The sequence below is a fragment of the Microcaecilia unicolor genome, chromosome 4 (genome assembly GCF_901765095.1).
Source record: "Microcaecilia unicolor chromosome 4, aMicUni1.1, whole genome shotgun sequence".
NCBI lineage: Eukaryota > Metazoa > Chordata > Amphibia > Gymnophiona > Siphonopidae > Microcaecilia > Microcaecilia unicolor.
Window position 1 is genome coordinate 21,193,208 of NC_044034.1, and position 26,834 is coordinate 21,220,041.

General features: G+C 42.4%; 1 long non-coding RNA gene across 2 annotated transcripts in view; it reads left to right on the forward strand.

Annotated features, from left to right (window-relative positions):
• Positions 1-26,834, forward strand: part of LOC115467835 — a 197,749-nt gene that overhangs the window by 31,597 nt on the left and 139,318 nt on the right. For both annotated transcript variants that reach the window (XR_003941766.1, XR_003941767.1), the window contains exon 2: positions 22,588-22,740. This is a non-coding gene — a long non-coding RNA (uncharacterized LOC115467835). The remainder of the gene's footprint in view (positions 1-22,587; positions 22,741-26,834) is intronic.

A 26,834-nucleotide genomic window follows, 5' to 3' on the forward strand; every position in this document is an offset into this window, starting at 1 on the left:
ACAACTTCACTATGTATTTGGTTACACTGGAGTCTGCAATCGCCTCTCCGGTACTATGTAAGCCACGTTGGGCCTACAAATAGGTGGGAAAATATGGGATACAAATGTAACAAATAAAATATGAGGAACTTTAGTATCACCTAACAGATTTGATGTACATGAAACTAATGCTTGGTGAAATGAATGAATTGTACATGTGTGGTTTCACACCGCTTTAATTTGTGCTTGAGAGCTGTGCATATCTGTCATCAGACTTCATTATTATAAGTATCAATTAAAACCTTCTGTTGTGATACTTGATTGGGTTCCACAGGAGTGTGGTTATTACAGTTAAATACATGTAAATGCACTAAACTTGGCAGCAGCTGAAGTATTATTTTAGAGGACTTGATTCATAACTTGGTTGCTTAGCATTGATGAGACTGCTTTTAAATAATCACTTGTGTCGGTGACTAAATTTAGCCTGCAGGTGCTTATTTCAGAGCATTGTTGATTATGTACTTTTTAGATTCTATGAGATGGCTTTTTGGATTGGAAAATCAGAATAGCTGATGTAGAACAATTTTTAGAGCACAATTACTAGGTTATGTTGTTTGTTTTTAATTGTCTACACCATTTTATTCAGAAATTTACTTTTCGTATATCCTTGAAGTATGCTCACAATTTCAAGCATATGGTCGACAGTGGTGGCTAGAGACTTGCACGGGAACGGGGTTTGCGGGAATCCTGTGGAACCTGTGGGATTCCTGCGGGTACGGAAGCAGTTTTGCGGGGTTCCCATGGGGATGGAAGTCGTTCCTGTGAGGTTCCCGTGCAAGTTTATGCTGCACTTGTGCCAGCCTCTCACTTATCGAGTACCAAGTTCTTTGAGTGCCGTCTCCTTCTCCTCGCTTTAACAGCACAGATGCGGAAAGTCTCTATTAAGGAGGTGGTAGAGACACAAATGGTGACAGAATTCAAAAAGGCATGGGATGAACACAGAGGATCTCTAATTAGAAAATGGAAGTTATAAAAAACCTAAACTTAAATGGCTGCATGTGTGTGGATGTGTCGAGTAACGCTTAGATAGTAACTCCGGCTGTGATGAACTAGGGCTGGATACCAGGTGGACTTGTATGGTCTGTTTCTCATATATAGAAATCTGGTTTAGGATGGGCTGGAAAGGTCTTAGACAGCAACTTCAGTGGCTGGAACATGAGGACAGTGCTGGACAGACTTTTACGAACTCTTTTCTGCAAATGAGAAGACAAATGGGCTGGACTGGGCTTCGACGACAACTCCAGGATTTGGAACATAAGGATAGGGCTGGACAGGCTTTTATGGTCTGTGTCCCAGAAAAGCCAAAGAAAGATCATAATCAAGTCTATAATATCACATTCACTGTTGATTTAATTATGAATTGATAATGAGTGTGACTACTGGGCAGACAGGACTGTTCAGATTTTTATCTGCTGTCACCTACTATATTACTATTAATCGTCTCTGCTCCTTGGCTAATGCGCAGACCTCGGCTCTGATACAGGCGCAAGCATCAGATGTCATCTGACCTATTGGCACGTGCATGTGGTGACCTCTCAGTACACAGTGCCAGTGAATCAGAGATAAGTCTTACATGTGCGCACCAAAGTGTTCCAAGTTCCAGTGCTGTGGCTCAAACCCAGAGAGAGACTGAGAGAGCCGACCACATTTTTTTTAATGTACCATTAAATTCTTGCGGGGACGGGTGGGGATGGGTAAGATTCCAGTAGAGATGGGTAAGATTCTAGTGGGGATGGGTAAGCTATCTGTCCACGTGCAACTCTCTAGTGGTGACCAGAAACCTCTAGCAAGTGAGAAGCATGAGCAACAGAATGCAGGGCAGTTGAGAGTGCATTTGTCCAGTATCATAGTGGTCTTACTGTATCCTCTATTTGCAGCTGAAATATTTGTTGGTGCTGAAAATAGAAGAGGCAGGACTATCATGGATGATATTCTTTCTGAGTTTCATGGCAGCATGGCCATGCACTATTTCTTAAGTTGTTGCGCAGCAGAGATACCAGGACCTTTTCCACCTCTCTCCGGTTGCTGCTACTGTTTCTGTAGCCCCGCAGCAGCAGTACCAAACCTAGCTACAGCCACTGCATGGCCTGACTCTCCATATGCACAGCTGATGTCCTACCTCTTTTGAACGTCACTTCCTGTTATGGGGCAGAGCCAGCAGACATGTGAATGAAGAGTCTGGCTCCTTGGTGGCTGTAGCTTGTTTGCTGCTGCTTCTGTTGGTCTAGAAGAGGAGCAGAGGCAGGGGTGTTTGGGGGTGCACAAAAAGGAGACAGATGCTGGATTGAGTGGGAGCAGAGGCTTTATGGAAGAGGGGATGGGGAGCAGAGGCTTTATGGAAGAGGGGAGGGGGAGCAGAGGCTGGATGGAAGGGGGGAGAGGGGACAGAGTCTGGATGGAAGGGAGGAATAAAAGGGGCAGATGCTGGATAGAAGGGAGGAAGAGAAGGAGGGCAGATGCTAGATAGGGGGAGAAAGAGGATAGTTAATGAGAGACTGGTAAATCAGAGGAAGTGTAGTAGGAGAGCCAGGGTGAAGAAAAGAGATAGAAAGATACACAGTAAAAAGAAGGAAATTCGATAGTAAGAATAAAATCTGGACAGAGGCAGAAAAATAAATTGAAGAAAGCTGAAAGGAACAGAAGGAGAGCGGAGCGGAAATTGACAAATGGACAGGAATCCTGGCAAGAGAAAGAGAAGATGAAAGCAGAAACTGGACACTAGGAACCAAAATGGCCAGATAACAAAGGTAGAAAACAATTTTTAGTTTAGGATAAAGAAGTATTGTAGCTGTGTTAAACATTTAATACATATAAATAGAAAATGGAAATAAGGTGATATCTTTTTATTAGACTAATTTTAATACATTTTTATTTAACGTTTAGAGACCAAAAGCTCCTTCCTCAATCAGGACAGGATGCCATAACAGCAGTATACTGTCCCGACTTTAGGAAGGTGGTTTTGGCCTCTGAAAACTAATTGTAAAATATATTTAGTTCAATAAAATGGTATAATCATATTTCCTATTTGTTTGTTTTTTAATTTGTATTTAATTTATGAAGTGGTTGGAATATGTTGTTTTTTTTTTAAATTTGCGTCCGCTGTCTTTATATTTTGCACAGTACGGGGGGAAATGCATCAGTGTTTCTCTTTCTCTGGTGTTGCACTATATGCAGAGTCTCTCCTTTCTTAGAATGGTGCTCATACAGGGGGATCAGTGTTTCCTCCAAGCTGTGCTAAACATCCAATAGCTGAGTAAAATTCAGAATAGATATAAACATAGCTAAACTACAGGGAAACGAATAGGGAAAGCATGCAGAGTATGGCTGATGAAATTGTTCCAACCTCCCTGTGAGTGTTTATACATCTGTGTGTGTGTACTCACAGGGTAATGGAAAATTTTTGCTTATGTCAACAGTCCTTAGAAGGAACATTGGTATGGGGATAGGTTTGCAAGTAGCTGTACAGCATCCTTGGGCACACTGTGTACATTAAATTCTGTTTTTACCTGATGTTCAGCTCCAGGTAAAGATTCAGGTTGGGGGAAGGGGCTGAGGGAAGGGAGAGAGAATTGGGGGCCCAGTGAAAAAGGGAGATGGAAATCTAAGAAGCAGGCTGTTCAAGCTTCTTTGGGCCTGAATGCTCCAGTGTTTGTCGAGCAGGATTTTCAGGTGGTAGTGAGCAGTCATCTTAATCTCTTTAGGTGGTGAGCTGCTGTCCTCAGGCTTATTTTGATCTTCAGTATGTATATCCCTAATGGATTAGAAATTGGTGGATCGATGACATAGGATAATGGTAAATGGAATTCATTTGGGGAAAAATAAAATAGAGGTGAGTAGTGGAGTGCTCCAAGGATTGGTCCTGGAGCTAATCCTTTTCAGTATCTTTGAAGGGTTAGCAGGAAGTTTGCCTTTTTGCAGATGACATGAAAATCTGCAATAGAATGGATACCCCTGAGGGACTAAGCAAAATTAGAAGTGATTTGCAAAAATTAGACTAGTTGAATGCTTGGCAGTTAAGTTTAATGCAGAGAAGTGCAGAATGTTAAACATTGGCCAAAAGGGAGACTTCGGAGAGATTAGTGTCTGATCCCAAAGCAGTGGAGCAATGTGATACGGTGGAGGCTAGAGCCAGAGGAATGCTAGGCTTCATAGTGAGAAAGAAGCTAGGGTGGGTTCAGAGGAAATTAACCAAATTGTGGGCTCTGTACCAGAAGATATATAGGCAGAGACTTAAGGAACTAAATATGTATATTCTAGAGGAGAGTCAGAGGAGACATGATGGATATTTAAATACCTGAAAGGTTTAATATATGAACAAACTCATTCCAGGAAAGGAAGCAGTAGAACTAGGAGATATGGAGGTATGTTTTCAAAGACTTACACAGTTATATAGTAATTTATGGAACTTTTTAAGGCTAACTTCTTTGAAAATGAGCCCCATTGTAGACTCGGAAGCAACGGCAAGAAATATGTTTTCATGGAAAGGATGGTGGTCACTTGTAGCTCCTACCACAGAGGAGGTGGTGAAGACAGAAATAAAATAAAAATTGGGATATACATACTAAATGGCAACAGAATGGAGACCAAGCATTGAGTGTTTTGCCTCAAAGCAGCAGTGTAATGACTTTTTGCAACCTTAATCCCTAGAGACTAGATGGGCCTCTTTGCTCTTTATCTGTCATCATTTACTATATTACAAAGCAATGTTCTCAACCCAGTTCTTTTAGGACCTGTTGTCTAGTCTTGTTTTCAGGATATTCACATTAATTATGCAAAAAAATATTTTTTATTTTTTTATTTGTTGCATTTGTATCCCTCCTCTTTGCAGGCTCAAAGTGGCTTACAATACATCATGAGTAGTGGAAGAATGTTAGTAAATAAGCATTTAGTATTGCAGGATCTTGGTCAGCATGATGATAATAAAACAAAGTAATAGTATACAAGCAGATATTAAGAAATAGTTCTGAAATTAGATAGGTGAGTTGTGCATATTCACATGGGTTGATCTTTTTGGTATGCTCTATCAAAGAGATGGGTCTTCAGTGATTATTTGAATTATTATGAATTATTTGAATGCACTGCTCCTACTGTGTTCTTTTTATTTATTTTGTAAATTTATAACTCACTAATCCACAGAGCATGACTGTAGCGACTTAACGTAAGATTACTGGTTTAATTACATTTAACAAAGCATAGATAAGACAGTGAAAGGCAATTTGATGAAGAATTACTGTAAACCTCATCGATAAGCATTGTCAAATAGAAGGTTTTAATTTTCTTTCTAAACAGAGCATCTCTGTTTACTTAGAGTTTTAAAGGCGGCACATTCTAGAAACAGAGAAAAATGAAGGCAGATAAAAACCATATGGCCTATCAAGTCTGCCTATCCATGCTACCTACTTTTCCTTCTTCTCTCTTAGAGATCCTATATACTTATCCCAAGCGTTCTTGAATTCACATACAACTTTCATCTGCATCACCTCTACTGAGACACCATTCCATGAATTTACCACCCTTTCCATGAAGAAGTACTTCAGGTTACTCCTCCTGAGTCTGTCCCTATTTACCTTCATCCTATGCCCCCTCATTCCAGAGCTTTCTTTCAGTTGAACGAGACTCGCCTTCTATGTATTTTATACTACAGAGGTATTTAAATCTCTCGTATACATATTGAGATCTTTAGCTCTATCCCCATATGCTTTATGATGACCACTGACCATTTAGTAACCGCCATCTGGACTGACTCCATCCTGTTTGTATCAGGTGTGGCTCCAAAATTGTACATGGTATTTTAAATGAGGTCTTACCAGAGTCTTATACAGAGGCATTATGACCTCCTTTTTCCTGCTAGCTATTCCTCTCCCTATGCACCCAAGTATCCTTCTGGCTTTCCCTGTGGCCTTTTCTAACTGTTTAGCCAATTTAAGAACATCACAAGATCATGACATATGGGCCCTTGGGCCCATAGATGAAATAGACCTACTATGTGAACTTGAGAGATGTAGCTTTTTTAATTAAGGAGAAGGAGAATAGAGCATAGCCTTTCCAGAGGATTTTGGAGAGTGAATAGGCTCATAAAGTACAAACCATGTATTTCAGGTAGTTTGATGTACTACCTCTAATGGATTTAAAGATCTCGGACATTTCCTTAATTTTGGTTCTATAAGCAATTATTAGCCAATGGAACCCCCTAATAATAGGAAAGATCTGGACTTGATAGCCACACCTGTCAATAAGATGTGCTGCTGTATTCTGGATAATCTATGCTACTAGTAACTATGAAGTAGGAAGACCCCCCCCCCTCCCCCCAAAAAAAAAAAAAAAGTGAGTTATAGTAGTCCACTCCTGACAGTCCTAATGCCTGAACAACTGACTTAAAAGTGAGTTATAAAAAGGAAAAAAAAAAGGCTTATGATTTTACACCAGCCGTAACTCCAAAAAAGCTGCTTTAGCAGCTGCTTTTATCTGTGACTTCAAAGGTAGCTTAGCATCTAGTAGGACTCCTAAACCTTTTATCCCTTGAACATGGCAGTGTAAATGAAGTAAATTTGGAGAAGGCAAATTGAATCCTTAATAATAGGAGTAACATGTATCTGTATCTGAATTTAAGGAAGCTTGGGACAAGTACATAGGATCTCAAAGGGAAACGAAGGGATATGGTATGGATGGGCAGTCTGGATAGGCCAATTTTATTCAATTCTGATCGCGTATCTAAAAAAAAATACCCAGCAGAATTAGAAAAGGTTCAAAGGAGTGCGACCAAAATGATAAAGGGGGGTGGAACTTCTCTTGTATGAGGAAAGGCTAAAGAGGTTAGGGCTCTTCAGCTTGGAAAAGAGACGGGTAAGAGAAGATATGATTGAGATCTACAAAATCCTGAGTGGCACAGAACAGGTAGAAGTGAATCCTTTAAAAAAGAAATTACTCTTTCAGAAGTACAAAGACTAGGGGACACTCAAATGAAGTTACATGGAAGTACTTTTAAAACAAATAGGAGGAAATATTTTTTCACTCAGTGAAAGCTCTGGAATTGGATGTGGTAACAGCAGTTAGCGTGTCTGGGTTTTAAAACGGTTTGGACAAGTTCCTGGAGGAAAATGAGATGGATGTGGGAGAAGCCTTGGCTTACCCTGGGATTGGTACCATGAAATGTTGCTATTTGGGTTTCTGTCCGGTACAATGTTGCTACTCCTTTGAGATTCTGCATGGAATCTTGCTGTTCTTTGGGGTTCTGGAATCTTGTTACTCTTTAAGGTTCTGGAATGTTGCTAAGTGGGTTTCTGCCAGGTACTTGTATCCTGGATTGGCCGTTGCTGGAAGCAGGATACTGGGCTAGATGGACCATTGGTCTGACCCAGTATGGCTATTCTTATGTTCATTACTTAGTCTAAAACAAGCTGAGACCTTCAAGGAGCTTGAAGACAATCGGACTTGGTGTGCATGGCTTCATCTGGATTAGATCCAGATGAAGCCATTAGATCCAGGAAGAGCTGGATATAATTTGTGGGGTTTTTTTTAATATGATACACCAAACTTCTTAATTATTTGACTGATGGGATACAGGTAGATATTACTACTACTACTACTACTTAACATTTCTAAAGTGCTACAAGGGTTACGCAGCGCTGTACAATTTAACATAGAAGGACAGTCCCTGCTCAAAGAGCTTACAATCTAAAGGACACGTGAACAGTGAGTCTGATGGGGGCGGTCAAATTAAACAATGCAAGCAATACATCTGAGCCATGTTTAACCTGACTTAAAGCCGTTTCTTGTTCCCTCTGCAGCTCCTCAGTACCTCTCCACTCATATCTTTCCCTACACTCCTCCCCAGGAACTCTGTTCATCGGGTAGATATCTTTTGTCTGTACCCTTTTCCTCCACTGTGAACTCCAGACTCTGTGCCTTTTATCTTCCTGCACCATACACCTGGAATAGACTTCCTGAGTCAGTATGTCAACCTCCAGCTCTGGTTGTCTTCAAATCTAGGCTAAAAGCCCACCTTTTTGAGGCTGCTTTTAACCCCTATCTCCTATTCCCATGCCCATGTCTTTTATCATTCCCACCTTAAGTATTTGGCCTAATGGTTAGTGTAGTGGGCTTTGATCCTGGCAACCTGGGTTCGATTCCCACTGCAGCTCCTTGTGACTTTGGGCAAGTCAGTGAGGGACCCTTTTACTAAGCCGCATAAGCGTTTTCATGCGCCCAACGCTCGCTAGATTGGAATTACCGCCCGACTACTGTGTGGCTTTTGAGGTCATTTTGTTTTTGGTGTGCGTCCGAAAAATATTTTTTTATTTTCGGGCGCGTGTAATGGATGTGCGCCAAGTGGCATTTGACACGCGTAAGTCATTACCGCCCAGATTCTTTACTGTTAGGTAAATGGCTGGCAGTAAGGTCTCAGACCCAAAATGGACTCGTGGCAATTTTGATTTTGCCACATGTCCATTTTTGCAAAAAAAAAAAAAGGTAAGGCCTTTTTTTACAGGCACGCTAAAAAATGGATCGTCGGGCACCCAAAACCCACACCTACACTACAGCAAGCCATTTTTCAACGCACCTTTGTAAAAGGACCCCTTAACCCTCCATTGCCCTAGGTACAAAAACTTAGATTGTGAGCCCTCTAGGGACAGAGAAAGTACCTGCATATAATGTGTACAGCGCTGTGTACGTCTAGTAGCTCTTATTCCTTTTATCTGTCACATTCTCAACCTCTCACTTTCCACTGCAACTGTGTCCCTACTGCCTTTAAACATGCTGTGGTCACACCTCTCCTTAAGAAGCCTTCACTCGACCCTACTTGTCCCTCTAATTACCGACCCATCTCCCTCTTCGCTTTTCTCTCCAAATTACTTGAGCGTGCTGTTCACCACCGCTGCCTTGATTTTCTCTCCTCACATGCTATTCTTGACCCACTACAATCTGGTTTTCGCCCTCTCCTCTCAACCAAAACTGCGCTTACTAAAGTCTCCAATGACCTATTACTGGCTAAATCCAGAGGTCTCTATTCCATCCTCATTCTTCGTGATCTTTCCGCTGCTTTTGACACTGTCGATCACAGCATACTCCTCGATATTCTGTCCTCACTTGGATTCCAGGGCTCTGTCCTTTCCTGGTTCTCTTCCTACCTCTCCCTCCGCACCTTCAGTGTTCACTCTGGTGGATCCTCTTCTACTTCTATCCCTCTGCCTGTCGGCGTACCTCAGGGTTCTGTTCTTGGTCCCCTCCTCTTTTCTATCTACACTTCTTCCCTTGGTTCATTAATCTCATCCCATGGCTTTTCCTACCATCTCTATGCTGATGACTCCCAAATCTACCTTTCTACCCCTGATATCTCACCTTGCATCCAAACCAAAGTTTCAGCGTGCTTGTCTGACATTGCTGCCTGGATGTCTCAACGCCACCTGAAATTAAACATGACCAAAACCGAGCTTCTCATTTTCCCCCCCAAACCCACCTCCCCGCTCCCCCCGTTTTCTATTTCTGTTGATGGCTCTCTCATTCTCCCTGTCTCCTCAGCTCAAAACCTTGGGGTCATCTTTGACTCTTCTCTCTCCTTCTCTGCTCATATCCAGCAGATCGCCAAGACCTGTCGTTTTGTTTCTTTACAACATCCGTAAAATCCGCCCCTTTCTTTCTGAGCACTCTACCAAAACCCTCATCCACACCCTTGTCACCTCTTGTTTAGACTACTGCAATCTGCTTCTTGCTGGCCTCCCATTTAGTCATCTCTCCTCTCTCCAATCTGTTCAAAACTCTGCTGCCTGTCTCATCTTCCGCCAGGGTCGCTTTACTCATACTACCCCTCTCCTCAAGTCGCTTCACTGGCTCCCTATCCGTTTTCGCATCCTGTTCAAACTTCTTCTACTAACCTATAAATGTACTCACTCTGCTGCTCCCCAGTATCTCTCCACACTCGTCCTTCCCTACACCCCTTCCCGTGCACTCCGCTCCATGGATAAATCCTTCTTATCTGTTCCCTTCTCCACTACTGCCAACTCCAGACTTCGCGCCTTCTGTCTCGCTGCACCCTACGCCTGGAATAAACTTCCTGAGCCCCTACATCTTGCCCCATCCTTGGCCACCTTTAAATCTAGACTGAAAGTCCACCTCTTTAACATTGCTTTTGACTCGTAACCACTTGTAACCATTCGCCTCCACCTACCTTCCTCTCCTCCTTCCTGTAACATTAATTGATTTGATTTGCTTACTTTATTTTTTGTCTATTAGATTGTAAGCTCTTTGAGCAGGGACTGTGTCTTCTATGTTTGTGCAGCACTGCGTATGCCTTATAGCGCTATAGAAATGCTAAATAGTAGTAATAGTAGTAGTAATAGTTGTCCTGTTTGTCTTGATTAGATTGTAAGCTTTGTCGAGCAGGGACTGTCACATATTCAGTGTACAGTGCTGTGTACCCGTCTAGTAGCGCTACAGAAATAAGTAGTAGATAATTCATTGCTTACTTGTATTCGTTGAAGTCTGTCTGGTAATAAAATAATTTGAACCATTGTCCAGTGATGAGGCCTATCTCCAAAGATGTCAAACATGAGAAAAGATTGGAAATCATTCAGTGTATCCAAGGCAGATGAAATGTCCAGTAAATCTAAAGAGAGAGACACATAAGAACATAAGAGTAGCCATACTGGGTCAGGTCCATCCAGCCCAGTATCCTGTTTCCAAAAGTGGCCAAGCCAGGTCACAAGTACCTGTCAGAATCCCAAATCGTGGCAACACTCCATGCTACCAATCCCAGGGCAAGCAGTTGCTTTCCTATGACTGTCTAAATAGCAGACTATGGACTTTTCCTCCAGGAACTTGGAGGGGGACTTTAAAGCCCTCTTGTCCCTGGTGCCGTCAGAAAGTTTTTCATGCCTTCCCTCTCCTTACACAAGTTGGAAGACTTAGAGGAAAGGAAATCGGTGGAAGAAGACAATAATGATCTCTCGGCGGTGAGGGTGTTTCATAGGGAAGAACTCCCGACCTTTATTACAAAAGCCTTACAGGCTTTGAATATTATGATTTCAGAGACGCAGTTGGCAGTGGCTAACCTGAAAATGGCGAGTACCCGTAGGCCGTTGAAGACTTTTCTGGTCCATGAGGCCATGCAGGAGCTGATTTCTGATTAGTGGGGACACCCTGGTGGCTAGGGCAATGACTCGCCTCTACCCTGTAGCAGCGGGAGAGCTGGAGTGCTTGGCACTTACACATGTGGATGTTTTGGTGGCGGTGGACACTAAAAAGACCATATTGCCGATTGAGGGAGGCGTGGCACTCAAAAGATATCCAGGACCGTAAGCTGGAGTCTACCTTGAAGGTTTCCTTTGAGGTTTCAGCTTTGACTCTGCAGCTGTTATGCGTCTCGAGCATGTCTCTCTTGGATTCAACAGACGGCAGATGCCATGTTGGAAACGGGGGTCCTGATTCTTGTCGATTGTGGAGACTTATTTAGCAGACTCCTTGTATGACCTGTTCCAAACGTCTGCCAAGCAGATGTCCCTGGTGGTATCCTGTCACTTGCTGTGGCTGCGGCACTGGGTGGCAGATGCGGCTTCCAAGCTGGTTAAGGATCTCAGGGATTCCAAGACAGCACCTGCCAGTGGACAAACCTCACCGTTCTGGGAAGGCTGGAGAGTTCAAACTTCATTTCAAGGATAGTAGAAAATACCGACTGGGACGACCCAGCTTTTCTCAGTGCTTGCATTATCAGCAGAAGTGGTCCTTTCGTCTGGGCAGATGGACCTGAAGTGTCATCAGAGCTCCCCCAGCACTTAGAGCTTCCCAATGATGGTGTACCATCGCACCCATTGGGGGACTCACTATTACAAAGAGTGGGCCAGAATCACGTCGGACCAGTGACTCTTGGATCTTATTCAAGATGGGTATAAATTAGTTTTCCTTTCCCGTTGCATATTTTTTTCTTGGTTTCTCTGTGTGTGGGCGGCCGCAGGCTGATGGCAGTTCAAGACATGTTGCAGCAGTTACTCTGGTTGTGGGCAATTGTTCATTTGCCTCCTCAGGAATGGAGCTCAGATCGTTATTCCATTTATTTGTGGTTCCCAAAAAAGACCCTTCTGTCTGGTGTTGGACCTCGAGGGAGATGACTGCTGCCTCAATATTCGGCACTTTTGCATGGAGACATTAAGATAAGTGATCGCCATGGTCCATCCTGAGGAGTTTCTCACGGCCTTAGAGCTCCCAGAGGCTTATTTGCAGATTCCCATTTGGCATGCACATTAGTGCTTTCTGCGTTTGGGCTGACATTTTCAGTTTCAAGCTTCCTTTCAGTCTGACCACCATAACCTTCTCCCAAGGTTATGGTGGTGGTAGCCGCAGCTTTGCAAAAGGAGGACATCTGGGTTCAGCTCTATCTGAATGATTGGCTGATCAGAGTGTCATCCTGATAAGAGAATGTGGCGGCGATGGCCAGAGTCATGCAACTGTTGCAGTCTCTGGGTTGGGTTATCAACTTCCAAAAGAGTCGCCTTCAGCCCTCGCAGACGCTGGAATATCTGGGTGTGTGATCCAATACTGTACACAGCAAGGTGTTTTTGCCCCACCAGCAGCAGGGCAAATTGAGGATGCAGATTTTTCGGTTACTGCAGATTTCTACCCCCAGGGGTTGGCATTATGTTTAGGTGCAGGGTTCAATGGTGGTGACCTTAGAGGTGGTGCCATGGACCTGTAGCTTGCATGAAACCCCTGTAGCTCTCGCTGTTGAGCAGTTGGTTGCTGGTGCTGCAGGAGTATGAGCGATGGATCTGGTGGCTTTCTTTGGCAAGGAACAGCATTGCCTGGTTGAGACCCAGCTCGCTGTCTCGCTGGATGCCATTGTCCACTCCCAATTGGGTGGTAGTGACCACCGACACCAGTCCCTCGTGGGATGCCGTTGTCCACTCCCAATTGGGTGGTAGTGACCACCGACACCAGTCCCTCGTGGGATGCCGTTGTCCACTCCCAGTTGGGTGGTAGTGACCACTGACGCCAGTCTCTCCGGATTGGGGGGGGGGGGTGCATTGTCAGTCACAGGTAGTTCAGGGCCTCTGGTTGGTAGCCGAGACTCAATGGATAATCAGTCGCTTGGAACTCTAAGGCAGTATGCCTGCCTCTCCAGGCGTTCACTCTCCTAGTGCGGGGAAAACCGGTGCGCGTGTTCTCGGATACATAATGATGGTGGCTTACATCAGTTCTCCAAAAGAAAGATTGATGTACACACAGAAGAAACAAATCTCCACAGAGGTATACAGTATGTAGTACAACAGTGAAGATGATTAAGAACAATAGACGACGCTCCAGATAAAAACTGTTTATTAAAGATGATGGAGACTCGACACAGCTGTGTTTCGGCCAACTAGGCCTGCATCAGGAGTCTATTACAGAAAATTAAATAAAATCAAGTCATAATAATACAAATACAAAGTAGATTTATAAAAAATATAAAAACAAGGTAGATATATAAACAAACTTTGACACAGTTATAACTAACTATAACACAACACCTACACACCTTTATACAGAATGTCTCTTTCTATAACTGCTTGACCAGATCCTCTTGTTTTTCCTTGATTTCTTTGTAACACCAATTGTATTCTTTACCCTGGTATGGTAATGCCATAACAGGTCTTTGTAAGCCACATTGAGCCTGCAAATAGGTGGGAAAATATGGGATACAAGTGCAATAAATAATTTTTATTTTAAAATTTGTTTATTGTTTTGCATGTGGTACCAAAAAAAACATTTTACAAATTCTTCTATCTCTCCAATGCTATTCTATTCTATAGGTTATACATAGGCCTGGTTTAGGAACATTGACCCTTCCCAGTCTCAGTACAGTATTCTGTATAATAACAAACTTTAAACTTAGCTCGTCAGGACTTACTCATCCCACCCTCTCTATCCCCATCTCCATCCCCCCTCCCCTCCCCTCCTCCCATCTCCCGCCCTCAACCCTTTGTTTAGTAAAGTCTATTCTTCTTGATGATAACATTGACCATTTCTCACATATTTAAAATGCGTCCTCTACCCCCTGGGGGTATTGTCTGCCAAAACGGGGTCCATAGTCGATAGAAGTCTTTGTCTGTAAATCTCCGTTCTCCTTTATTGTCTGCTAGTCTCTTTTCGAATTTCATGTAATCCATTAACAGTTCACGCCACTGCTGCAGATTCGGCTCTTTGTTTGTAATCCACTCTGTGAGAATAAGTTTTTTCGCTGCCATTACAGCTCTACAAGTAAATCCCTTGAAGCCTGCTGGAGTTGGTCGAACTATCCTTGGTCTTCCGAACAGCAACAGCGGCCCTTTCTTCCATGTGGCGCCCCACATACTGGATGTCATTTGTATTACTCTGGTCCAAAATCTTTGTATTTTTGAGCAAGACCAGAACATGTGCCCTAGCGTCGCGCCCTGCATCCCGCACTTAGGGCATGCCCCGTCTGGAGAGACTCCCATATGGAAGGCTCTCCTTGGTGGAATGTAAGTTCTTAATGCAAATTTGTATTCCATTTCACAATATTGGACCATCTTTGATGATTTTTGCGTCGAATAAATGTGTTCCTGTAGTATTTGAGGTGTTAAAGTCATTAGCAGTTCCTCCGTCCATGCCTGGGCCAGTGTTACATAGTCTGTTTCTTCTGTCATGTCTCTTAAATGTCTATGATGCATTGTCAAAGACACTCTGCCCTGTGCCCTTAGTGAAAAGGCTGAGGGAATCTCCTCCTGCACATCTTCTGTGAGGCATTCCCAGGGCAAGCTGTTTATATAATGTCTCAATTGCCAGTAGTAGAATCTATCTCTTTGATCAAATTTAAACTGGGCCTGAAGCTCCATGAAAGGCCTGGTTCTTCCCTCTGACGTCAAAACCTGATGTAAGTATACCAGTCCTCTCTGCTGCCATTGGCTAAATCTACGGTGTAGAGTTCCTGGTGGGAATTGTGGGTTATTGCAAATTGCTTGAAATGGCGTAATTCGTCCAGAAAATTGATGATGACGGCAAACCCACTTCCAGACCGCCTTTGCCGTGGGCATTATATGAGATTGTTGTAGGACTTTAGGAGCTTGACAGCCTCCCACATGCAATAAGCTACTGAAATGTATTCCCTGCGTTAAGGTTGTTTCCAAATTTGTTGCTGAAAAGTCTGAGGTTGATCTGTACCAATCAGAAATATGTCGCATACCACTTGCTATTGTGAGATACCTAATGCTGAGCAATCCCAATCCGCCATATTCTCGTGGTATTTGCAGCGTCCGTACTGGGAGACGTGCTTTCCTTCCTTTCCACAGAAAACGCTGTATATACCGGTGCAAGCGTTTTTCATCTTCTTTCTTGAGAAAAAGTGGAAGGGTTTGAAATTTATAGAGCCACTTTGGTACTATCATCATGTTATAAATGGCAATTCGTCCCATAAGGGACAGCGGATATTTCTCCCACAACTGGAGTTTTATGCGAGTAGTCTCAAGCAAGGGTTCAACATTTTCTTGGTATAATTTAGATAGGTCTTGCGGAATGTTGGTTCCAAGGTATTTAATTTTCTCTTCCACTCTGGCTATGGGACACCTTTCCTTCTCTTGCTGGGTTCCACTCGGATATACATCCATTATTTGAGACTTTTTTTTTATTCAGCGTGAAACCAGAGACTTGCCCAAATTCCCTTGTTAGGTTCAGCAGCTGGTCCAAAGAGTTCATCGGGCAGGCTGATATTATCATCAGATCATCTGCGAATGCTAAGGCCTTTATGGTGTCCCCCCCAACTTGCACCCCGGGGATCCCCTCTGCTCTCTTTATAAGCCTCAGTAAGGGTTCTAATGATAATATAAACAATGTAGGGGATAAGGGGCATCCCTGTCTGGTGCCCCTGGATATTCCAAATGATTCTGCTTTAACTCCATTTACTATCACTGAGGCAGACGGATTCGCATACAAGGATTCTATAGCTCTATAATACCAGCCCCCAAAACCCATATGCCTCAGTACTTGGAACAAATATGTCCGCCCCACCTGATCAAATGCTTTTTCAGCATCGAGTGAAGTTATGGATGTTGGGGTTTTTGTCAGCTGACCGGTCGCCATGGCTAATAGCAGTCTACGCACGTTTTTGGCTGCCTGTCTAGTCTTAACAAATCCCACCTGCTCCTCACCCACTAATCAGGGTAAAATCCCGGCCAAGCGATTCGCTAGGATCCTGGCCAGTATTTTTAGGTCAACATTGAGTAAGGAGATGGGCCTATATGAATCAGCCTGACCCTCTGGCCTCCCGGGTTTCAAGATCAGGGAGATCAAGGCTGTGTTTGCATGATGTGGGAAATGGCCCTCCCTAACCACTTGTTCATAGTAGTCACTGATAACCGGGTAAAAGGAGAGTGGTAGAATTTTATAAAATTCCCCGGTATACCCATCAGGGCCTGGCGCAGATCCAAGTGGTAGGGACTTTACTACTTCCTGTATCTCCCTAGCATCTAATGGTTCTTCTAAGACTGCTCGTTCACTGTCTGTTAATTTCGGGAGCTCTGCCTGTTCCAAATTTTTTTGTATTTCTCCTTCCTCTGGGTCCTCTGGCGAACTATACAATCTAGAAAAAATTTTTGTCAATATCTCGGCTATCCTTTCGCTCTTATTCTGCATGAAACCCGTCTCATCTTGGAGGGCTATTATCGGCTTGCGTGGTCCCCACGCCGAAACTAAGTTTGCTAACATCGCCCCTGGTCTGTTTCCAAACCTGCGAAATTTAAATTTCTGATGTGCTAGGTATCTCTTGCTTCGGTCATGAAGCAAAGCATTAAGCGTTGCCTGCAGTGCTCGAAGCTGGTCTTTATGTTCTTGGGTCTGCTGCTTAATGTATCTAGCTTTTGCTTTTTTTAAAGATTGTTCCAGTCTCATTATTGCTATTGTTTGCTTTTTATTGTGAGCGTGTACAAAGGCTATTATCTCTCCTCTGAGTACGGCTTTAGCTGCACTCCAGAACAGACCAGGCTGATCCATGTGTTCCCTATTATTCTGAACATAGTCCTCCCATTTCTTTTTGATATGCTCTTGGAATTCACTATTCTGGGACAAATAGCTTGGGAACCTCCAATTCCTACCCTGCTGATAGAACCCGGGTACCTCCACATCTATCCATATTATGGAATGATCTGATACCTCTTCCGGGCCTATCTCAGTGGCCCGCACCCACGGAAATGCGGTCTGGGCTATTAATATATAATCTATTCTGGAAAGTGTGCCATGTGCTCTGGAAAGGTGAGTAAAGTCTCTCTCCCCAGGGTGCAAACTACGCCAAGTGTCTACCAAATTGAGAGCGCGCTTAAAGGAGTTAAGTACATGCGCTCTTGGTTCTCCTCTCGAAGCAACTCTCGGGTTAGAACAGTCTGCATTTAGATCTGCCACTAGGTTGAGATCTCCCATTACCAGGAGCTGCTCAGGTTTGTATGGGAGGCACATCTGAACAAGATTAGGGTAAAATTGTGCATCATAAATATTTCGTCCATATATTCCCAGAAGTAGGAAGTTTCTCTGTTGTACCCATATCCGTACCAAAACATATCGCCCTTTTGGATCTGCTTTCACTAATTCGGACTTTGTACCTATCCCTTTTCTTATCAGCACTGCCACTCCGCCTAGTGCAATAAATAATAAATAGCGAAATATAATTATACAGATTAAATAAAATCAAATCATGATAATACAAAAAATAAAAACAAAGATGATATAAAAAAGAAAATAAAAACAAACTTTGACACAATTAGGCAATACTGAAATACAAATTATACAAAAAAAATAAGTAAGTCTCCTGAATGAATAAAAAGCAGGGAAAACCATATATGCAATTGAAGGTCAATACCTCTTGTAACAAATAGGATCATCTATCGAAGGTATCTAATAAGAAACATCAGATTAAAATATCATCCAATAGGAGACAAGATGGCGGCGATAACGGTTGTGTGAACCCGGAGCTCCTCAGAATCTTCTTTGTACGATCCTGAGAATTTCTTTCCCTGACGGTTTAGATGGGGAAAAGAAAGGGGAAAACGCTGGTACCTACCTCCGTGGTACCAACGTCGACACCAATCTCTAGGCAAGCGACATTGGAGAACTTTGGTATCGGGATCCTTGGCGAGCTGACCTCCACTTCGACGGTCTCAAACCCTTCGGGAGTTGAGTGCAGCGCTGAGGGAGCGACGTTGAGTCCTCCCGCTTTCACCGCGCCTCCACAACCCGGAAGTGAATTGCTAGCGGTGGGGTCACTGCAGCTGGAAGCGTGTGCTCCGTTGCCCGTGGTAGGAGGACCCACCGCCGGATTAACCTCGAGTTTAGGAACAGCAAAGCAGGGGCAGACGCAGGACGTTACCCCTGCCACCCGAGGTTCGACTTCCGAGAAAAGTGGTGGAAGAAAAAGACCAGTATCGGTGACTATGGACAGTTTATGGGATGCAATACAGGAGGTAAACGGAATGTTACTGCAGATGAATACTTCTATTAAGGGCGAGATAGGTGAATTGAAACAGACTACTCAAGATCTATCTTCAAATGTTCAAGAACATAAGGAAAAGATTTCTCAGATGGAAAATGAGGTTAAACAATTAAAGAATTTAACTGTAACTTTGGTTAAGGAAAAAGAAATTCAGGAAAGAAAGTTAGAATACCTGGAAAATAACACTCGGAAGAATAACCTGAGGCTGTTGAATTTCCCCAAATCTCCTTTAATACCAGCAGGTGATATGCTTAAAAAATATCTTGGTGAGGTTTTGGGGATTCCGAAGGAGGGATTTCCACCTATTACACGGCTCCAGTATATTACTGGAACAGTGAAACCATCGAAGGAGCAACCCCAGGCTACTGTAAATTTGAACTTGACTGAATTCCTTGAGAACTCTCTGGAATGTATTACAGAGAGAACAACATTGCTTGTGACTTTTGCTCTTGAACCTGATAGACATAATATTCTTAGATTATATTTTCGCCATTTAAATGATGTATTTTTGGGGCAAAAAATACAGATTTTCCCCGACTTAGCTAGGAACACACAAAGGAGAAGAAAGGAATTTTTACTTTATAAACCTAGAGTTTTAAAATTAGGTGCTACTTTTCTCTTGAAGTTCCCATGCAAATGTCATATAACGTTTGGTTTAAATAATTATATATTTTTTACCCCTCAAAAATTATTACAATTTATTTCATCTAAGGAAAATGTTCAAATACCTAATGTGTTGCCTCCCTAATTAAAGTGCTGATACGTCGGCTGTAGATATCAGCTATGCCCTTACCGTTATAATAATTGGCTTATTTTTATAGGCTTGTTTTTCCTTTCATTTTCCTAGTATCTTGTCTCAATTTATTGTGGACTAATATTAATCTGATAATTTTAACTTAGAACCTATCTTGGTAATAAGTAATTTTGTTTTTGCTTCTTAAGTTGTATATTCTGATATTTCCTGGTTTATGTCATGAGATGTAAATGTGAAAAATTATAAATAAAGAATTAAAAAAAAAAATATCATCCAATATATAAATACCTAGATATAGACAAATTAATTTACATCATGGAAAAAAATTTTTTTACAATGAAAATGGAGTGATGACATCTGGCAATTTGACGCATCAAAATTAAGTGACAAAATTGAGTACTTATCAGCTGTGCAGCAAAAAGAACCATGTAAATTTAAACAATAACCATAAGAGTATAAGGACTTGACAATTTTTAAAAAAAAAATCATAAAGTTAGATACCATTTAACATTGTTTCATATACTAAAAGAGCTGATGTCCTAATTAAAACTTGTATCCTAATGGTGTTGGAAGTACTATGTATGGAGAGTGAGATCAAAATTATGCAGAAAGTGAAACGTTAGCTGTTACCGAGAATAGATATGAAAAAGAAGAGCAGGGGGGGGAAAAACAGAGGAAAAAGTTTACTTTTCATTGTCTGCATATTTCAACAAATTGATGCGCCTGGTGCACCAAAATACTGTGCATAATGAGAAGTCAAAAATGGCCCCAAAACTGCTGTCAAACAAAAGAAAGATGCAACAATATATATCTCTATGATGTAGCATTAAAAAAAAATATATATATAAAAAAATGCAAGAAAGATTGCACATAAATGTGTGGTAAATACGTAGAGTATGTAACGTGACAGATCTTAGAGCGAACATCTTGAAGCTCTCTCCATAATTGAAAACACTTTAAGAAACGGGAAGATTTTACGCTGTATTTCAAATTTTTTAATTATTACTTTTGCAACATTTGCTCTCACACAGAATTATTTTGAAAATCAGAAAAACTTTTACCAACAAATACGTGGCACAGCCATCTTCGCTGTTGTGCTTCATACTGCTTACATCAGTTGCCAGGGGGGGGGGCACTATGAGCAGCACGCTATCGTGTGAAGCAGATTTGCTCCTGCTGTGGGCAGAGTGAAGTCTGTCACAGCTGTCAGCAGCCTACATAGTGGGGACACAGATTGTTACAGCCGACTTTGTCAGTCACCACACGGTGGACCCGGGGGGAGTGGCAGTTCTTGGAGAAGGCCTTCCATTTAATTGTACGGAAGTGAGGGAGTGTGGTGATTGACCTCATAGCAACGAGCCACAATGCCAAGGCCACCAGATGTTTCAGCAGAAGGGATGTCTGGACCAAAGACATTGATGCCCTGCTTAATCGCGTCAGACTGGCTACACAGGCCATGATATGCAGATCTGGTGTCTCTGTTAGTGGACCAGCCCCCTTCGTCTTCCAGGGACGCCGGAACTCCTATACCAAGGTCCCCACCCGGTTTAGATACTACTTTGGTACATCCCTCCTGTCTCTGGATTCATCTGCTGCTGACGCTAAGGAACAAAAAATTTTACCTTACCTGATAATTTTCTTTCCTTTAGTCACAGCAGATGAATCCAGAGCCCCAAACAGTCAGTGGCTGGGGTGAATGGGTGTGTTCAGCGGGACGTGGTGCAAGGGTGTGTTTATCTTCGTTGTTGGGCTCGTTTCAGGTTTGTGTTTTTTCTGTTGGGGAGTTCTGTGTGGAAGGAGTTGTGTTCTGCATTTGTTCCTTTGCGCTGTTACGAGATATACTGAGGACGCCAGGAACAATACTGTCCAACAAGACTGACTTCAGATCAGTGCTCTCTATCTTGTCCTGCTGGTAGATGGTCACAACCCACCTGTCTCTGGATTCATCTGCTGTGAATAAAGGAAAGAAAATTATCAGGCTAGATAAACTTTTTCGTTTTACATGGAGAAAAGACTTTTGATAAAATTGGATGCTGGAATAATCTCTCTATATAAAAGGCAACCCCAACGTTCTAATGAAGCCTCCACGGAAGTTGAGGCGCCCGAGATATCCGGTGTGCCCCTGAGTGTCTGCACCGCCCTCGCGTCAAAACATGATGACGTTGAGGGCGGAGCAATGACACTCGAGGGCCGAAACGGCACAGGCACGGAGGCGCAGCAAAAAAACAAAACCCTCCCCACACAGAGCGAACCATGAACAACCTCAACCTCAAACGGTCACACGGAGGCAGGCAAGCAGCTCGGAGGGACGGAGGGAGCGGGCCCCTACCATTATAGAACCTTGCTAGCGCCCGTTTCATTGCGCTGAGAAACGGGCCTTTTTTCCTAGTAAGCTCATATTTTTAAATGTGTGCCAACAAGATGGAGCTTACTTATACATGTGCTGTGTGTAGGCGTTCCTGGACATATAGGTTGGGAGCAGGGGCAGAGTTCGGTTGCTGCATGTGTTTTTTAATAACTTCAGAGGTTTAAATGTGTGTTGGGATTTGTACACAGTTGGCACTGGATCTAGGAGCCTCATTTTATAAAAGCCTATAGGGTCCTATGTTGCTTTTATAAAATAAACTTAAAATAGGCACCCCTTTTGGATGTTTTACATAGATGTCCCATTATAAAACCATATCCTATGTCTTGCCAAGTAGGGTATAATATTTACTAGGCCACCCTTTTCTTTAGAAAATGAAGTAATAAATTGTGGGGCTCTGAGTGAAGTTATTCATTTTGGGTTATCCATCTCCTTTAGTATTGTTGATTTATTGTGGTTTTATTTGATGATATGTCTGTTGTTTGTAACCTACCTAGACTGTTGGATAATGCAGGATGTAAATCTGTAAATATAATTATAAAAAGCAGAATGCATAGTTAAAATTAAATTCTTTGGGCTCTTTTTACAAAGCTGCACTAATGATTTTGGCCCAGCAAATGAGATGAAGCCCATTCGATTCCTATGGCCTTTGTCGCATTTTCTGTGGTGAAATTGCTAGTGTGGTTTTGCAAAAAGGATCCCTTTGCAAGCTTTGGGAATACAACCTATCTAGGATGTAGTCCACTATCAGGTTGAATTTTATTGGTTAAAATGGAACCATAATAGCCTACATCTTAATCTTAGTATATGTATGTTTCATCCATTTGAAGGTACAAATTATGATTTTGTGTACAAAAATAATTGTTTACCACATTTCTAAATCGGTTATGATAATTATCCAGGTTGTGTAATTAAGCACCTGTGGTATTAGAATATGTAAAGATATAACTATTTTGTATTTAATTGTAGAGTTGACTTTTGAGGTCTCTGCTGGTGCAATGTGTGCAATCTGAGGTCAGTTCATACACCAGAAAATCTCAGTTGAGGCTCTCATCACAGCTTCTTATCGTGTACATCAAACCCCTGGAAGACTTGCTAGGAGAGAAACTGTTCTCTGTAAAGGTATGGTGATTTATCTTTTTGTTTTATTTGTTTGCTTTGTCTCTTCTCATCTGATTTTTATGATATCTGTTAAACTTTTTAAAGAATAGTTTAAATATATGAGAGGAACACCCCCACCCTCTTCTTTCCATTACCAGTTGTTGGCTGTGAAAGGGATGTTAGTTGGGAATGGGTAAACCCTTTTATTTACACCGGGAATTCTCAACCCAGTCCTTGGGACACACCTAGCCAGTCAGGTTTTCAGGATACCCACAATGAATATGCATGAGGTAGATTACAAAGGAGGCAGTGCTTGCACATTTATCACATGCATATTCATTGTGGGTCATGAGGACTAGGTTGAGAACCCCTGATTTACGCCATATGATTTTTGTTTGGGTGTGATTTTCATTCTAATATACCGTATTTTTTGGACTATAAGACGCACCGGACCATAAGACGCACCTAGGTTTTAGAGGAGGGAAATAGGAAAAAAAATTTTTCCTTTTTCCCTCCTCTAAAACCTAGGTGCTCCGGTGCGTCTTGTCCGAGTTCGGGATCGCCCTCCCCCCGGCCCTGTCACCACTTCTCCCTACTCACGTCACGCGATCTTCCCTGGTGGTCTAGTGACGTCGGGGCAGGAAAGAGCCCCCTCTTTCTTGCCCAGCACGCTGCTCTCCGTCCTCCTGTATGCTGCCTGACGGTCTCGGCGAGATTCAAAATGGCCGCCGAGAATAGAAGTCTCGGCGGCCATTTTGAATCTCGCCGAGACCGTCAAGCTGCATACAGGAGGACGGAGAGCAGCGCGCTGGGCAGGAAAGAGGGGGCTCTTTCCTGCCCCGACGTCACTAGACCACCAGGGAAGATCGCGTGACATGAGTAGGGAGAAGTGGTGACAGGGCCGGGGGGAGGGCGATCCCGAACTCGGAGGGAGGGAGGGTGGGCGGGCGATCCCGAACTTGGAGGGAGGGAGGGAAATCTCTACCTTCGGACTATAAGACGCACCCCCCATTTTCCTCCCAAATTTGGGGGGAGAAAAGTGCGTCTTATAGTCCGAAAAATACGGTACATAGTTTGATCGTAAACCTTAAATGAATCCTAAAGACTGATTCCCAGTGGCCATTTTGCTGTGAAATATTACTAGATCATAGCCGAAGACTGTTGAAATGCATTTTCAATATGATCCATCATCAGATTAGATTTAAAATGTTTTCTATAACTTATTCTTTCATTCATTTGGTAAGTTTCAAGGCAGATTTGTCTTCAAAACTACTCTGTTGCACATCAATTATTTAATTGAGCTGGTTGTCTATAATTTGTGCAATTTTATATACTATGTAAACAGGCGGACTTACAGTCCTCTAAATCAAGAATTGTAAATGCCCTAATTAAATTGCTATTAAGTCTGTCCATTGCATAGGGATTTAAAAAAAAATCTGTTTTACTCTTCAATTCCTAGGAAATTATTGTGAAAACTAAAAGCATTGTCATTAAGCATGCAAATATTAAAAATTAAGTGATTTCATATTGATCTTATGATTTTTTTTATTGTACTAGTTTTGCTGTAAACTGCTTTGTATTGAACTTTGATCAAGGAAGGCAGTATGTAAATGTAACATAACATATTTACAATTTATAGATAAGTAGGTAAAGTGTTTTCTGCTTACAGTTTATATTCTTGGGAGTATTTATTCAAATTAAGCTATTGTGATTTGATGAGCCGTTTCTCTTCAGGAGAGAATCTTGATAGAAGTCGTCTTTTTTTTTTTTTTTTTTTTTATAAATGCCAGGTTTTTAATAACCCTCAGGATTGTGGTGAATTTGTTTACACCCAATTTTACTCAGAGGGAAACAGCAGAGAATTGTTCTGTATTATACCGAGACATTGCTTTCCTTTCAGCAGTTAATGGTGCCCACATCTTTGCAGTACCCACAGAAAGTCCACCCATTTGGCACATATAAACATACCCTGCCAAGATTTGGTCCAGATACTTACATGCATGTTGGTCAGAACCTATATGCTTAGTCTTCATTCCCTGTTCAGCACAGGGAGCTACTACTGTGCAAAGGAAAATTTTGCAGACAACCACAGCACTTGGACAGCCAGTCACTCTGCAGAAAGCCTCTACACAAAAGGATACTGCATAGAGAGTACTTGTATGACTCCAGAGAAGAGAATCCCGTACACAGAACTCACCCATGTAGTCTGTCTCAGTCTCCTGATGTTATTAATTTAGGACCATGGGAAGGATTCCTCATCTGAACGCTCACTCTCTGTAACTGGCAATGAATATTGTGCACTCAGTGATATCCTGTTTCTATCTGTCATAGATAATAGAGAGCATTATACTAGGATGCAAGCTTTTACAGGAGAATATGTCTTTAAATGGAAAAGATTTTCACCCTGCTTTAATTAGAAAAGAAAAAGGGGGGCGGGTGGAATCCCATATACTTGTCTTCTTGGGACTACAATCATACAAAATAAGCAGCTTGATTCTTAATCCAAGAATATTAAAATCTGCTTGGTTACTGTGATTGGCACAGGTGAGCTTTGTGTGCCATAACAATGCTCATAAGTAGTCCATTTTTGGAACTAGAGCTAATTCAGATTCACCGTGAGTAAGGGTGTGAAAATGTATACAGTGAATACTTTAGTTTCTTATTCCTAACTAGTAAAACATGCCCGTTTCTTGCGGCAATGAAACGGGCGCTAGCACGGTTTCCTTCCGGACCTCCCCCCCCCCCTCCATACTCACTCCGTCGGCGTTCGTCCGCCATTGTTGCTGACCTTGCACGCCACTTTCAATCTGTTGTCATTGCTCCGCCCTTGACGTCATCACGTTTGACGCGAGGGCGGGGCCTCAACACTGTTTTCGGTGGCTTCACCACCACGAAGGCTTCGAACCGGAAGGAAGTGCCCGGAGGACCTGACAGTGACGTCAGTGTCCTCAGAACGTTGAGGGTGAGTTTTATTATATAGGATTGTTTTTGAATATTCTTTAATTATTCTTTCATATTGAAAGGGTAGAGTATGTTTTGTAGATCAGTGAAACAAGCTGCAACTTAGTGCACCTTGAATTGTACATTTTTTTTTCACTTTCTGCTGCCTAAATAATGTGAGTGTGAAACCTTTTTTTTTTACAAGGCACTGTATTTTATGTAACACAGGATATTTAACTGTATAATTAAAACTGTAAGATCAGATGCTTATCCTCTCTCTAAATTCCCAGACTTCCCTTCCTCCAGCAAAACTTTCCTGTTCTTAGCTTATGTAGAGTAGGGGCACGTAGGGCATGCTGTGTTCAGGCTTGCAATAAATTAATTACATTAGCAAAAGATGTAGTGTTTTTTCGCCAAGTTGGCACAAGGGAATCTTTTCAAATCTCAATTGGAATTCTCTATCAGAGAAGTATAGCCTTTCATGTTACAATCACTCTGGTGCAGAAAAATCTAGTTCAATAATTCCTTTCTTGACCTTAACAATCTTTTTGGTATTTGGGGCATTGCCATATATTTTCCCTTTTTTTTCAGTATATAGATATATTGGGGGGGAGGGGGGTGTATGTGTATATATATATACAGTGGGGGAAATAAGTATTTGATCCCTTGCTGATTTTGTAAGTTTGCCCACTGACAAAGACATGAGCAGCCCATAATTGAAGGGTAGGTTATTGGTAACAGTGAGAGATAGCACATCACAAATTAAATCCGGAAAATCACATTGTGGAAAGTATATGAATTTATTTGCATTCTGCAGAGGGAAATAAGTATTTAATCCCTCTGGCAAACAAGACCTAATACTTGGTGGCAAAACCCTTGTTGGCAAGCACAGCGGTCAGACGTCTTCTGTAGTTGATGATGAGGTTTGCACACATGTCAGGAGGAATTTTGGTCCACTCCTCTTTGCAGATCATCTCTAAATCATTAAGAGTTCTGGGCTGTCGCTTGGCAACTCGCAGCTTCAGCTCCCTCCATAAGTTTTCAATGGGATTAAGGTCTGGTGACTGGCTAGGCCACTCCATGACCCTAATGTGCTTCTTCCTGAGCCACTCCTTTGTTGCCTTGGCTGTATGTTTTGGGTCATTGTCGTGCTGGAAGACCCAGCCACGACCCAT